This window comes from Ixodes scapularis, unplaced genomic scaffold (assembly GCF_016920785.2).
Source record: "Ixodes scapularis isolate PalLabHiFi unplaced genomic scaffold, ASM1692078v2 PGA_scaffold4__175_contigs__length_147842914, whole genome shotgun sequence".
In the NCBI taxonomy this organism is placed as follows: Eukaryota; Metazoa; Arthropoda; class Arachnida; order Ixodida; family Ixodidae; genus Ixodes; species Ixodes scapularis.
The window spans coordinates 42,168,440-42,184,772 of NW_024609879.1; positions in this window are offsets into that span (position 1 = coordinate 42,168,440).

Here is a 16,333-nt window from a genome sequence, read left to right on the forward strand (position 1 = left end):
ATAAAGTGAATGGCAAGTCACCAAACGAGGACGAAAACACTGCTATTGCCGAGCACTTTGGCCAAGCTTGGGCCATCGAAAATCTGGTTGGCCATAGTACACTTGCCAGCGATGGCCCACTCACAACGTGCTCCTTGGGTAGTCAGAACAAAGGAAATGAGCAGCACGGTTCTGCAGGCACTTGATGTTAGTTATAATGTAGGATTGCTCAAGATCTCAGGAGCATATTCAATTCTAGGGCGGATTAGCGTGATACTATAAGGAAAATTTCGTAAATGAGCGGTTGCTTGTTTAATATTGCGCTTTATGAATCCAAAGAAATGATTAGCGGAAACGAGGTTGAGATCAGTGTGGTAGTGCCAAGATAACTCAGACTGAAAGAGGACTCCCAGGTAGTCATATTGTCGGGAGTGAACATGACGACAGTATGTGCTATCGGCACGGAATGAAATTCGAACGCCGGAACGCGTGGCCACCGATACAGGCTGCTCCACCTGGAGGGCCGCTGAGAACTAATGAAAACGCACCTGGGTGCGAGGGTGCGGGTCCTACTAAGATGTCCTCAACCCTCGCGTGGCTCGTTTGGGACTTCCGCGTTTCGCCGGTGGCGCGCTGTAAGCGTCGTCACGTGGGGGGCTCTTCTGTCGCCGCACTGTCACCCCATATCGCCCGGTCGACAACGGGTGGCCGCTTAACCTGACTATAGCTCTTTGCGATACGCCCTGCTCAGACAGGGTGATGAATTTATTCCGCTCCCAAATTGATACGCCTGGCATATCGGTGATTACCAAAGAGAGCGTCAGCAAGCAATTCCTTTCTTTTTAAGAATTGACTGATAACCTCGCACGAAAAAATGCGCATTGCTCATAAATCCCGAGGCATCCGCGTCAGTGTGTTGCATCCTTTTTTTTTTTTTTCATTAAGAGTATGGTCGTGCGAACAAACGAATTTTATTTCGCGTTTATGACGTTTCGCTTTTTCTCAGAAACCGCGCGTTGCACGTTGTTCATCGCAGAATGGTTCCAGTGACTCGTCATCAAGCACTGCGGGCCTTCTGTGCACGAAATGTCTCAACTTCCATTTCGCCCTTGCGATACACAACGCGATAATAAATGACAGCGCTGAAGAGATATCGCTGGGAATTCGATCCGCAACGGGAGTGACAGTGCTTTTTCTATCGGATGTGACGGCGCTTACAGCGCGCCACCGGCAAAATGCGGAACTTCCAGACGAGCCGCGCGAGGGTCGAGCTCATCTTAGTAGGACCCGCACCCTCGCAACCCTGCGCATTTTCATTATAGTTCTCAGAGGTCCTCCAGGTGGAGCAGCCTGTATCAATGGCCACGCGTTCCGGCGTTCGGGTTCCATTTCGTGCTGATTGTACACTGAACTAAAAGTAAAAAAAAATACTTGGCGAACTTGGGCAAAACGAAATAAAAGGCGAGCTTTGAGGCAAGCGAAAAGCGGGCGGCGATTTGACGGCGGAACAGCCAGCGAGAGCTAGGCTGACTCGACAAGGTCACGGCCAGCTGCTTATCTAGTGTGCGTCACCATCTGGACAATTCGGCCCAGAAGGTTCGAGTGTCGCAGGTTCGGGGCGAGAATGAACAGGCACATGCGGGCTCAAAAAGCTAGGGCGAAATGATAAAATTTACGCCCCGAGTAAGAACAAACGCGAATCATTGGGAATACTGCGACCTTACGCTGTTTGCTCGGCCCGGCGCGCGGCGATATGTAGGAATGAGTTCAACAGTATATTTATTCAAAAGGTACGAGGTTGGAGTCTGAGAGGAGCATTTGTTAAATGGAAAATCTTGTTTTGACATGGTTGAGGGTCATTAGTCACAAAGAACACCACGTAGTTATATGTCCAGATCTGATTGGAGAGCTTGGCCATCGGTGTTTGAGAGATGTTACGGTAGATGACATAGTAGTCAGCAAATAGACAGACATGTTATGTTTCATCTCATCAGAAGAGATAATGGACCCAGCGCGCTTCACTGGAGAACTCCAGAGGTCACTTCAGCTAAGGAGGAGTGGAAAACTTTATTGGAAGTGAACTATTAGAAGGAAACTCCTTCATTCACGAGAAAACATTGATGATGAATGTTATCCTGTGCAATATTAGTAAAAGCCTTCGATGAGGAACACGGCCATAAGCCTTCGAGAAGTCGAGAAAAATCGTATCAATTTAAAAACCAGCATCGAGAGATGTTTGTAAGTCGTAAAAGAGGGCAAATTGGCTGTCACATGAGTAAGCACAGTGAAAATCGTGCTAATACTTGCAAATATTGTTATGGTGCACTAAATAGCGCATGACTTAAAAATGCATGATGTGTTACATAATGTAGGTGGTTGAGCGTGCTGATTATTAACTTACGATAAGGAAAGAGGGACATTAAAGACAAACAGAGAAGACAGGCTTTCGTGTACAAGTTCACAAATAGTGCTGCTTTGTGAGATAGGTGGATAGTTCTGTGAGGAAGAGCGATCACCAGATTCGAAGATAGGAATTACCTTGTCTATACGACAGTCTTGAGGAATTATATCCATAGAAAATGAGTCTGAGAAAATGGCGGTCAAGAACCTAGAAGTGCACTGGGCAGTTATTTAAACCGGTGTGATCCGAGGAAGTTGATATTTTAAGTTTATTAAGTAGAGATAAAATGTCGACCTCTTCAATTACTATTTCAGACATAGACTTCTGATTAAACCTGGTTAAGGTGTTTCCGTCCCTGTCCTTGATGTTTTATCCTTTCAAGTATTCGCACTTCCACAATGCTCCGACTTATTGAACAGAAAATAGGATAAAATTTCGACATACATTTTTTTTGAACATTTCCTTAATGACAACAAGGAAAAATTGTAAAAAAATAGTATTGTAAAACATATTTTAACCTAAATATTAGAAATTGGTATCACATAAGAATGAAATTTATATTCGCAGCCACTACAGGTATTACATATATTTTAGAAATGCATTAGTGTAAAAGGCAAGAATCCAGTTGTTTCTTTTCATTTTTAAATTCCTGCAAAATGAGATTTTTAAAAGTTGCGGGTGGCCACCAAGACACCTGTCACAAAGTAAAGAATGTACACAGAAATCTCTGTACGCAGTCATATGCCAAAGGTTGTTCTTGCAACGACGTGCACTCGTTGTAATTTTGACATCGCGTAGCTGGAGAAAGCAAGAACCGCACACTGCCGGCTACTAGGTGCCTACGAATATTCTGTTTAATTACCTAGGGTAGGGTATCAGGCGCTCCTTCTGCATGTAACATAGGAGTAGAGCTAAAAAAATTTAAACGTGATTCAAGAAGCATCTAAGAAGCTGTTAAAATTCCTCAAATTATATCTTTTGCTTGGTATAGCCCCCAACGACTCCCTCTTCACAACCACTATTGCAACAGGACCCTTATAAATTATTTAATTCGTTAATTCAAGTATTCTATATAATTATCCCACTAATGTTAACCTGTATTAGCCGGTCTAAAGTTGACCGAGTTCAAGCATGTGCCTTTAACACGAAGTCCATTTGACGATCGCTCCCTATAATAATACAAAATGGAAGAAACACTGGCCCAGTATGTATTGATGAAGTACTCCTGTGTTCAATTGCTCCCAAAAGCATCTGGTAAGCTTTAAGAAGGCGGTGCACGAAAATCACACACACACACACACACACACACACACACATATATATATATATATATATATATATATATATATATATATGCATCAAAGAAATATATGTGGGTACTTCTTTTTTAATATTTTCAGAATTATTGATGAAGTTTACGCAAAATTATTAATTGTTTCGTACAGGAGTTGAATGGGTGTCAATGGAAGTCCATATTCTAAGTCTAACGGGTAAAAAAATGGTTTTAGGACTATTTTTTGTCGGGCGACATAGAATTATGCTTTACGTCGTAAAAGAACCCGATACTAAACAACTGCGTCCAGCCCCTTGTAGAAAAACACCATACCGCGAACAAGCTGTCTATGTGAAAACCTAGGGTGTCTAAAGGCAGCACCGCCTGGCTTGCGTTAGCAACGCAGTGAGCGGTCATCGCTGCGGTTCCCGACGAGTGTAATTCTGGCACACAGCGATGCCAAGACGGACGCGTTGGTCGGATTAGGGTTTGTCTCTTCAAGCCACGTGGGCCGGTTCAGGGGTCAACTTTCTATGACGTCATGGACAGGCAGTGTTTCATAGCTATTGATCCTACACCACTCTTACAAGACGTTGTTTCTCAGACTCCAGCCTAAAGTTTCACTAACGCTCAAGGATTCAAACTAGACTCCAACAGTATTCCAACTTTGCTAACACTAGCCAGCAAATAGGCGTGGTATTTGGGAGTAACTGTGGAAGTTATGAGTCATGCGCTAAACTGCATGCTGCAATCGCAATTTTGCGCATGACATAAAATATATGCATGACAGGTACACACTTACCGTCCTATATGTTGAAACTGACTCCAATGTTCACGAGCCACCCAAGCAGCACCCGAAAGTGAATTTCGATCGGCCGACGGTTGGCCAGTGTCTGGACAGCTTGGCCACTTTAAGTGCTTGGCCACCGGAGACATAAACAAGGCCGGCAAGGGTCCGGCCACAAACTAGCTGTTTTTAGCTTGTCCGCCGGAGACATAAACACGGCCGGCAAGTGTTTGGCCAGCAGTGCTTATTTGCAGCTTGGCCGCCGGAAACATAAACAGGGCCGGCGAGTGTTTGGTCAGCAGTGCTGATTTTCAGCGTGGCCGCCGGAAATATAAACACGGCCGGCAAGTGTTTGGCCAGCAGCGCTGATTTTCAGCTTGGCCGCCGGAAACATAAACACGGCCGGCGAGTGTTTGGCCAGCAGTGCTGATTTTCAGCGTGGCCGCCGGAAATATAAACACGGCCGGCAAGTGTTTGGCCAGCAGCGCTGATTTTCAGCTTGGCCGCCGTAAACATAAACACGGCCGGCGAGTGTTTGGCCAGCAGTGCTGATTTGCAGCTTGGCCGCCGGAAACATAAACACGGTCGGCGAGTGTTTGGCCACCAGTGCTGATTTGCAGCTTGGCCGCCGGAAACATAAACACGGCCGGCGAGTGTTTGGCCAGCAGTGCTGATTTGCAGCTTGGCCGCCGGAAACATAAACACGGCCGGCGAGTGTTTGCCCACCTGTGCTCATTTGCAGCTTGGCCGCCGGAAACATAAACACGGCCGGCGAGTGTTTGGCCAGCAGTGCTGATTTGCAGCTTGGCCGCCGGAAACATAAACACGGCCGGCGAGTGTTTGGCCAGCAGTGCTGATTTTCAGCTTGGCCGCCGGAGACATAAACACGGCCGGCAAGTGTTTGGCCAGCAGTGCTGATTTGCAGCTTGGCCGCCGGAAACATAAACACGGCCGGCCAGTGTTTGGCCAGCAGCGATGATTTTCAGCTTGGCCGCCGGAAACATAAACACGGCCGGCGAATGTTTGGCCAGCAGCGCTGATTTTCAGCTTGGCCGCCGGAAACATAAACACGGCCGGCAAGTGTTTGGCCAGCAGCGCTGATTTTCAGCTTGGCCGCGGGAAACATAAACACGGCCGGCGAGTGTTTGGCCAGCACTGCTGATTTTCAGCTTGGCCGCCGGAAACATAAACACGGCCGGCGAGTGTTTGGCCAGCAGCGCTGATTTTCAGCTTGGCCGCCGGAAACATAAACACGGCCGGCGAGTGTTTGGCCAGCAGTGCTGACCCTATTGAAAATTCCATCAAGCTACGTAATTTGGGACACTGACTGCCAGTCAGTAGCGTTGGTGGAACGTGATGGACCATCAGACGTCATCTGATGGTCCATCAGATGACGTCTGACTGCCACTGCCAAGGGAATTTCATCAACAAGGGCAGCATTTATATAAGAGTAAAGCTATACGCACTCATAAATATCGCCAAATGCCTCGATAAAGCAAAATGTTCGAGAAAAAAAAATAAAAAAGCAGCAACACCGTGCATCAAACCCGCGAACACTTGCGTACAAATCGGACACCTTAACCGCTATGCTACGCACCGCTACAGACACTCGATTTGACTATTCGTTTGATACGAAATTCTTCGGCCGCAAATGCAGTTAAGCCGTCAGCATGTTATGCAAAGCACTCGTACATCACTCGCCGTACTTCAGTTCTACTCACCTGCCATGTAGAGTACTTTCGCGTCGTAGAACGATCCTTTTGTTCGCGCATCACCGGCCCAGTAGACCTGGTACACCCTGTCGTCCTCAACTACGCCGCTAAAGTCCCTTACATCGTCGGAACTCACAACAGGCTGGGTCTTGTCGAGTATAAATTCTACTAAAACATAAGACATTGTAGAGCCCGGGCAGGATCGACAGGTTGGAGCGAGCGGGCAAACAAAACGAGTCGAGAGCGATCGTCCATGAAAGCTCGGCGAAGCCTCTATGGGCGAAGCGAAGTGCGAAGTGTCGTGTTCGGCGCTTCGGCGCACACTTAAAATTTTTACACCCTTATTCGTGTAAATGGCTCGTCCTCTGGCTAACGCCTTTATTCGTGTAAGGGTGTTAGCCGCCGGAGGTGGTGAAAATCGTGTTAACTGCTAACACCCTAAAAACAATATGGCGGCCAGTATGCGACAGGCGATACGAGCCTGGCGAGCCGTACGCGGCTTCTCGCCGGAGCAAGAGCATACGGCTCGCACGCTCGTTTGGTGTCATCTGTAGGCGCAAAAAAATGTCCAAACATCTCTATGCCCAAGCGCCAACACCGCAAATAATACGAGTAAGGCCGAAACCGCTGGAGACTGAACAGCCGAGACTGTCGCCGAAGTCTCGCTCGGCCTGCTCAATGCCGGTCGCATTTTCATCGCATCAGAAGCGCTTATAAAGAAGGGATAGCTTTACAAAACACTGACAGGCTGGCTTTATTGAACAAAAAGCTCACTTGCCGTGGACAAGTTGACAACGAATCGCTCCGACACCCTCTGTCGACAGCGGCTAGGAGGTATCGCACTCGCGCTCCGTGTGGCTCTCGATTAACTATTGCGTGTGCTCACCTCTGTTACGTGCGTTATCCACTCATGAACGTTTGTGCGTGAACAGCGGCATTCAGCACCTAGAACACGCGCTGGGGAAGCCGCCTAACCTCGTTTTGTTGCAATCAGGAAGCATAACACGGCGACACAGCTACCACCGGAACCGAACAACTCGTAGCGATCAACACGACGGATGGACTAATGGCATCCAGCCCTCTAATAGTTATAGACCACCAACCGCCACACTTTTCAAATTGGGCGGCGACAACCCCCATCTAGCGAAGAAAAAAAAAGTGATAAACATTTGAAGAAAGAAAACACCAGTTTTTTCGCTGCCCACCGCGCGGTTACATTCACTCACGACACCGACATACACACAACACTGTACATACACACGGGCATACAAGCACTGATCAATTGCACAACACACAACAAATAGTACATACAACCTACTTATACGAACCAACAAGTGCCCCAAACGGTATATATGCCGTCCTATTTCGCGCATCGGTTAGCCCAGTGACCACGCTAGTCTTAATCAAGATATGAAAAGATTACGCCAATTTTATTTTTCAATAATATTTTTTCTGCATTTGTCTTAGGTAGGTACACATATCCCTTAATAACGTCTTACAGCATAATGTAACATAATGATACGCGCCTAACTTCTAATAACTCAACGTGAGTGACGAGAAAAAAAATCGTGTGAATTCTGTCTGGCAACCACACTCGCGGCGTGGTTGCTATGGCGACGCTGTCGGTACGCGCGCCGGCAGCCGTCCAGCTGGTTCGGCCGTTCGGCTGGTTCGGCTACGGCCGAGTGCGCGAGTCCACGGTGAACGCGGCGAACGCAATCGAGAAAACAAAGCGTCGACTACTGAAGCTGTACGTTATTGAGTTTCCGCCCGTTCGCTGCCGAATTCTTCGTAGTCTTCTTCCGCCCGTTCGAAAAGGAACAACCTACCAGTACGATTACCGCCGTGGCTTCAGTGGCTTCATCTTCGGAGGGAACTGTCAACTGAATTAGTTCCAAAACGCGGGTGCATCAGGCAGCGCAACGTGGCGCGGTCCACACACAAAGTCGGTAAGTTCACAAAACACTCAATGCCGTTCCATTCTTTTTTTTTTTTTTATTTACGGGGGCGCGCGGTGTTTCTGGGTGGCTCAAGGTATGGGAAAGCAACCGGAAAAATCGGCGCCTGATCGACCATGGGGTGAAAATTTCAAGGCGTATCGTACGCAAACGACAGCGTTTGCCAGCGGAAGACTCGGTCGTCCGTGGCGAACGCATTTTTAGTATTTTTAAGGATGTTCTAGCTGCAAAAGAAAGGAGCGCCTTAAAATTTCACAAGGTAAAATACAATGCTGAGGAATTAAACGACGCCGCTTTGCGTGCAGGCGCCGATTTTTCCGGCAGAGTTTAGCGCGCTGTGAAATGCAGTGTGCATTTAGGGAGAGTTTTGGCATAATATAATGTTGCTCATTGGAAATAAAAAAAAAAGAAATGCTGGCATCATATGTTTACACACTCTTAGTCATTTTTGGAATCTTAAGTACCCTTTTTGTGGCAGGTATTGGAATCCAGCACATTTTCGGTAGGAACGAAGAGTGGAATCCGGCCAATTCCCTTCCCCATTAACATCAAATGAGTGCTGTGAAAGCAAAGAAGAAAGTGAGGGTGAGACAGTTCCTGCAGTAGTAAGTGCCAGAAACAAGAAAAGTGCCCCGAAGTGGAAAATATACTCCCTTGAAAAGGATCCAAAAGAAATAGAGGTTATCAGGTATACCGCCGAGCGTGACAGACCTGGACACTCCATTTCAGTTTTTTAAATGCCCATTGTTTACAGCTATATTTGAGGGGACCATCCTGTATTGAACTCAATGCCACCCTGAACACCATTTTCGGGTTCTGGTCACACCTCCATGCAGGATGTCCTGCTTCAGATCAAGGAGGATATCCTTGACAGAATCTCCTGTACGACAACGCGGGCGGTCCTGGCCCTGGATATAAAGGGCGCCTTTGACAACGTCAGTCACACGCTGGTGTTCGAGAACTTGGCCTCAACTGGGTGCGGGCCCCGGATGTATGATTATGTGCGGGACTTCCTGAGCAACTGGATGGCCACCATCGGAGTCGAGTCCATCCGCACAAGCACCATCCCGATACCGAGCAAGGGCAACCGGCAAGGCTCGGTCCTGTCACCCACCTTGTTACCTGGCAATGTGCAAGCCGCCTCCTCTACTGGAATGGATTCCCCGGATGAAGCATACACTCTATGCCACTCTATGTGGACGACCTGACGATTTGGGCTACGTCGGGTTCGGACAGCGGGAGGCAAGACTTTCTCGAAGAAGTCATTGAGACGGTGCAGAACTACCTCGAGGCCGGCAACCTCCAGCGCGCCCCCGATAAGTCTCAGCTGTTGTTCCTCCGCGCGGGCAAGCCAATTCCCGAAGAAGAAGAAGGCGGACATCCGCCTCACGTTAAAGGATGGTACCCCCGTGCCGGTGGTGAAGCGGGTTCGGATCCTGGGGCCTTCACCTCCAGCGGGACGGCGGAGCCAAGTACACGGTCGACCGACTCGTCAAGACAACCACGCAAGTCATGCGCATGGTGAGAAGGATAACGAGTCACAGACACGGGCTCGAGAAGTCGTACCTGATCCGGCTGACCCAACCACTCGTCGTGAGCCACATCGCCTGCGCAAATCCGTATCTCAACCTGACCTGCTGTCGAGAGGTAAGGGCAAGATGGACGTGATTATTCGCAAGGGGTACTAGCTGGCACTGGGGGTGCCGCCGTACGCGTCGAACGCCAAGCTCCAGCTGCTAAGCGTAAACAACACCTTCCAGGAACTCATCAACATGCACCTAGCCAGTCAGTGGGAGCACCTGGCCCTTACACTGAGTGGGCGGCATGCCCTGAGCTCGCTCGGCATCCCCATCCCCGCATCGCAATGCGAGGCTATCCAGCTGCTGTTGGCCCTTTGGGACAAGATCCAGGTGGCACCAATCCCATGGAAGCTGAACCCATCTTTGCATCCAGGTCGCTGGATGGCTCCCGGTCCCTTGATTCCACTTGGTCCCGTCGTGTAGCATAGGGCCCCTGGTAGCAATCGGTTGCTAGCCCAGCATTTAAGCATACTCCAGCCTTTTTGTATGTAAAGCAAAACAATTACTGCAACTGAATACTTCTTACCTGACAATAATCGTAGTTTGCACTGCTCAATGCCCTTCTGTTTTATCTAAAATACCGCAACTAAGTACTCCGAGTACTGGTCGGAGCACTGCGGTGCAGGTGAAGTTTCTACTTCACCTGTTGCACTCCTGTTTTATCTAAAGTACCGCAACTAAGTACTCCGAGTACCGTTCGGAGCTCTACGGTGCCAGGTGAAGTTTCTGCTTATAAAAAAGTGTCTGCCCAAAAGCTTGCTTCGGTACCACGCGCTGCAACAGGAAGCCTGATGCAGAGGCTTTAAGAGCAAGCTCCATGCATTGAATGTTGCTAAGCATGCGCGCTTGTGCAGTGCAACTCTCGTTCAGGACAACGTGCTCATTCTTGGCATTTCAGTTTCACTTGCACTTAAAGGGATGTTGAACCGAAATCTAGATTCCATAAAACACGGCGGCAAAAGCGTGTAACAAGATGTTACAAACACCAAAACATCACTCATACAGCGATATTTCGAATGGATGAACTTATTTTTAAAAATAGGAGGCGCATTTGACAGATTTGTTTGTCTTGTTTCTCCGAGAAGGAAAGGGAACGACCTCGCGTCTTCTCCGCCTCGCCGCCTTGAGGGGGCGAAGCAGAGAGAGGAGAAAACGAGATATCTTGACGTCACGCGCCTCATCGGCCTCGTTCAATCTCAACCTCTTTCTCCAAAAATACGGCCGTCCATTCGAGATATCGCCTTGTGACTACGAGTAGTGTTTTAGGGATTGTAGCGTCCCGCCTACGGCTTCTGCATCGTTTTCTGAAATCCAAATTTCGGTTCACCAGCCCTTTAAAGGGAAACGGAGTGTGGCAGCGATGGGATGATTTCTTGTGTCAGCCGGAGTTGCCTACCATTACCACTGTAGGGCAGCAAAGGCTACAGGCATGCAAGAGCGACTTTGAGAAGCGCTTTCGCAGAACAAGAGCTTGCGATAGAGCGTGTACTAGCTCGCACTTGTCGCCTTCGACCGCGCTGTCACCCTGGCAAGCCTTCGGCAACACCTTCAGAATGCCCGCATTCTTCAAGAAAGCCACATTGTTATGAATATACCACAACAATGCCTGGCTTTTATTTTTTTCTAAAAAAGAGCATTTCTGAAACTTTGAAAATGCAGCAGTGCACGCTCATTACCTTCGGTACTGCTTAGTACATACTCACTCACGCTCACCTTATCCAGGCTGAAAAGCTTGTGCTCGGACGGGGCATATTGAACACAGGTGGTGTCTTTTGACTGAAGTAATATACAAAGTATGAACAGGAGTGATAAAGAAACACAATATTTAATGCCGGTCATCTCCACTTTTAAAAAGTATCTCAACCTGAGATTAATTTGACATTTCGTAGTAAGGGTGATGAATTCCAGACAGGGTGACACAAACCGTTTTGATAAAAACGTAAAAACAAAATGTAACTACTCCATACAGGTGCGCAATAGTTTGATGACTAGGAAACAACAGGGAGGACTAGAGAAATGTGATGAATATAAACGAATAAAGCTGGTCTTGAATAGAAGCATACTTAGGTATGTGAGCCACACAACTTGCAGCTGCCATCTCAAGAAAAACAAACAAAGCCTTTAACGATTTCGAAAATCGGAACAATCCTGGCAGGAGTTTCACAGACTTTGGCGATTGCACTATGTGATCAGCAATCAGGCTACAGGTGTTTTCTTGATTGTATTAATCACCTTGATTGCAACTGGCCGTAGCTGTGAGTAGATTAGAATAAAACAAAGCCTCTCAAGAAGGCAGCTCGTGTTGTACGTCTTCTGGCCATGGGCGAAGCCGAAAAGCCAGTATGCCGCCATGACCACAGTAAAGCCTTCGAAATGCCAAATGGTTCCCTCCTGCATATAAAAGCAGAATTGATTCAGTCAGAGAATAATAAAGGCCGCACTGATGAGTATGATTTTAAGCATGAAATGCTTTTAGCTCCCGGCCACCAAACTGATGACATATCTTTTCGGGGACTAACGCCAAAAATCACTTCAAGACATCCCAGGTTTCGAAGTTGACTTTTGCGTTGGTTTTCTTATTTGAAACCGGCTTTGAAACCTACTGGGTCCCGAAGTCAGTTTTGGATCAGAAACGTGTGCACTAGCAGGGTTCAAAATTTGCTGTCAAAATTTTGTTTCCTTGAGACAAGGAAACAAAAAGGAACATACACACCACCGTCTCAAAACCAGCACAGCATACAGCTGTCATTTATTTCCACAAGTCTTCTTCCTTGTCATCCCACACGCTACACATGCTATGAAACCTATTAATTCCGAACTACAGCTTTAAAAGAATTATCCAACATTCAAATTACTTTTTTGTATGACATCTCACTACCGAATTCTAAACCAAGAGCGCATCATTCGTTTAAACCGTTTGAAGCAATCGCCTGACGAGGAGCCCGTTGTCGTCACGCTTTGACGGCGCACTTTAGTTCACCTTTCTGCCGCCGTCTTGGGGGGGGGGGGGGGGGTCTCAGGCATTGTCCCCGCGCAAATATTACCACAACTGTTTAATTGATTGGTGCGGCACACAAACTTCTGTTCGGGCTGCAACTTGGTCAACAGTGTCTGAGATGAGCCCGATGCCCATTTTAGACGTCAAATAAAATTTCGAAATTGCTTTTATAATCTCTTTAAGAGTTTGAATGCATGCGTCTGGAATTCGCAAAATTTAGTGGCCGCGATTATGTCCTCTGTGACCGATTTGCAAAAATAAATGGTTTTACAGTAATGATCCAGACTGTGATTTATTGGGAATTAACCAGTGCTGTTAATAACATGCTCTGTATTGTCCGCTCTGCTGGTGTTTTTTCTGCCGTCATTGCATCCACGCAGCTTGAAAGTGCACTGCTTTATGCGACAGGTGGCACGCACACACCGTGGCACTCCACTTCATAGCGTGGCATGTGGTGGCAGCAAAAGGCTCTGCCAAAAACATGCTAAGCACAGCATTTGTGGCGGCAAAAAAGATACAAGGCTATTATCTTGTTCCCGAGAGTATAGTATGTTGCAGGTTAAGACGGTACAGCGAGGGGAAGAAGCTCCGTCTACACTCTTTCCACTTTAGCAGAAAGGATGCTATAGAGAAAAGAAGGAAACCGCCAATCGTGGCAAGCAAACCCTTTTTGGACTGGCAGAAGTGATGGGAGACGCCAGGCAGTGTAAAAAAAAGGGGAAGGGGGGGGGGGGGTGGACTGCAAACATGTTTACCAGGAATAAAAAGGGGGAAGAGTGAAAGGAGGCATTCTTCTGTAGATTCCTTTTTCTCCCGGAGCTGTGAATGTGCCATGGCCGGACTGGGCTCAACTCAATGCCCCAAATCATATTTAAAAAAAAAATTATTGCCGGCAGAGTTTTGCGGATTCCTAAAATGCCTTTACGGAGAGGTTCCATAAACCCTCTTTCCAGAACCGTTGGCCTAGATTGCGGGCATGGGCATCTGCAGTACGTTTTGCAGGAAAAGGAGGGGGAGGGGGACAAACCTTGTTTTCTTTCAAAGTTATAGGTTTGAAAGCTACACCCCTTCAGAATAACCCCCCCCCCCCCCTTTTCCGCCACTTTGCTGACGCCCATGATTGTGGGCACCTCATCACTTACAAAATGTTTCCTAGGACCCATGTGTAGAAAGTAGGAGCCACCATTCAAGCCCCTGTCATGACTACAGTGCAGATATATCACAATAGCAGGGAATAACAATAAATAATAATGGACAGTCTGACCGGAAACAATATTGGCACAGTTTCAGACTCGCCACTCAGCTTGCCAGCTGAGCCAGGCTAGAAAAACGAAATTGGCAAAGTGAATGAGTTGCGAGTATAAAGATGAAACAGCAAAACCCTACTGGAGTTCTTAGAAAATGTTGGGGCCTTCTTGTCAATAGAAAAGGCACTCAGTCATTAAATCCAATACTCTTTCGGATAGTGAGATTGATATCGTGGTAAGGTGGGTGCTTGTCCCAAGCTCTTGTTTTAGCACCAGTGGGTGTCAAGTTACACACAGCCAGAAAACAAATCAGCATAGCCAAACGAAGCACAGGTCAATTGCATCCGTAAAATAGCCGATGTTCCATATTTCAATTAGTTTTTGATCTCACTCTGCGCAGCACACAATTTATAGCAGACGATTGTCCCTTTTTGGCTCTGTTCGCAGATGACTTGCCAGTCTGTTCGTCGTTTTGTTTCTGTCAGAGAATGATACCTACCTAGTAGCAAACAAACTCATTATTATTTTCTCATGTTAGCAGACGATGCGTCTGGTAGCGGTATTATATAGCGAGTTCGTTTCACACGCACTGGCACCGTTCGAGTTCTCTCCCAGAATGCACCGCACTCGCAGAGTGTTGCACTGAGAACTGGACTCAAACGAATTCGCCAAATGCACCAAGTGCGGAAGACTGATGCTGCCCCCATCTATGTTGTAGAAAGAATACCGACCTCAAACCGAAACTGGCGCCTTACTGTTCGGAGTGATGGGTGGGAATGCGAGAGCACAGTCGCTACCAACGTTTATCTACAAACGTTGGTCGCTGCAGCCTGTAGTTTATAGTTGCGATGACTTCAAGCAACTCGGCTGTCATAGGGATAGTTACAGACGGCGTAAATTTCTGCAACCAGCTGTCTACAAAGCAGCTGGTTGCGATCTTTCAATTCTCATAACCGTTTACACTGAAGAAAATGGATGATGCTGTCCGAGCAGAAGCTTGATCCATTTCAGCATGGCATTACGCGTGGACCACTGAAAGGGTACGCCTTAAAACTAGTCTGCTGGAATACCCAGCAAAACTTTTCGATTTCGATCGCATTACAGGTGGATCAGATATTAGCTTTGGTGAGGGCGTCAAGAACGAGAACTTTCTCGAACAAAATAGGACGGGGCAAGTTAGCTGAAGTAGGTAAATGTTAAACATGATGATGTTGCCCAAGCCTCGGGTAAAATCACTAAATTTAGCTTTCTCTGATGCTTATTGGGCAGTCAAAGTTTCTGCTGGGGCAGTTTTGTCGACAAATGTTCAATTTTTCACCCGCACAAGTTGGTGATAAACATCTCGGGGGCCGCTTATGCATTTCTTCTGAGCATTTCTTTACACACTGGTATATTTCAGCGTTTTTATGGCAACAGAGCGACTTAAAACCTCCAAATAAAGCACGGTTTGTCAACTGCTTTCTTCATGAAATAGGAGACGCTCCCAGTTCAAGCTCGCGTTTGATTCCGTTGCCCGCGGGACGCAATTTCTATCAGAAAATCTACTTTTTTTCCGTTCAGTTCTGCGACACATCGTAGCAGACAAACTTTCGTCATCTGCTCCAGCACCTTGCCGGCCTAGCCGGAGCGAGGCACGACGGGATTGCATTTTGGCGCAATCTCGATTTTCTCGGTGCAGCGAGTGCATGCACGCGTGGGGTGTCAGCAATGAAACGAACTCTGAGAGTGCAACCACTTGTGGAGTGCTGGCTGAAACGAACCCGCTCCACGCTGCGAGTGCCGTGAAACGAACTCGCTAATACTTCTTCAGTGCAAGCCGGTTGAGACCTCAATGACCAAAATCGGGCTCTCGGTGAGATGGAATGGCAAACTGAGAATGATTTCATGACCAGGGGCCAAACAAATAACAGGTGCATTGTATGGTGGGAGTATTAGCACCGAGAAGTTTGGGTGGCGACCTTTTACAGCGAGCCGGGGTGACGTCCTGCTGAGGACAATATTTACCCCCTCACTCGCCCTACAAATGCCGAGACGGCGTTAGCTGTCGGCATATTACTTTCGGTTTTTTTGGTTTTGTTTGTGCGCATTTTACGTAGGAAATGCGAATTATTATATGCGGCCTTATTGAGGTATGGTCTGTAGCTGCAGGCGAAACTTCAACCAACATTCCGAGCATGGTTTCCAGGGCAGACAGTGCATGAATCACAGATGGTATATGAAAAGGAAGAAATGCCACCACACTTGCAGGAGCATTGCAGTATATTTACATCTCGCACAATCAACGCTGCTGATGATTTGAATAAATTAAGAGGTTTTTTTCAACTTTGTTTCTAAACAAAAACGTCTCAGCGAAAAAGCTGCACTCTGCTCGAGGAACATGTTAACTATATTCTGGGCC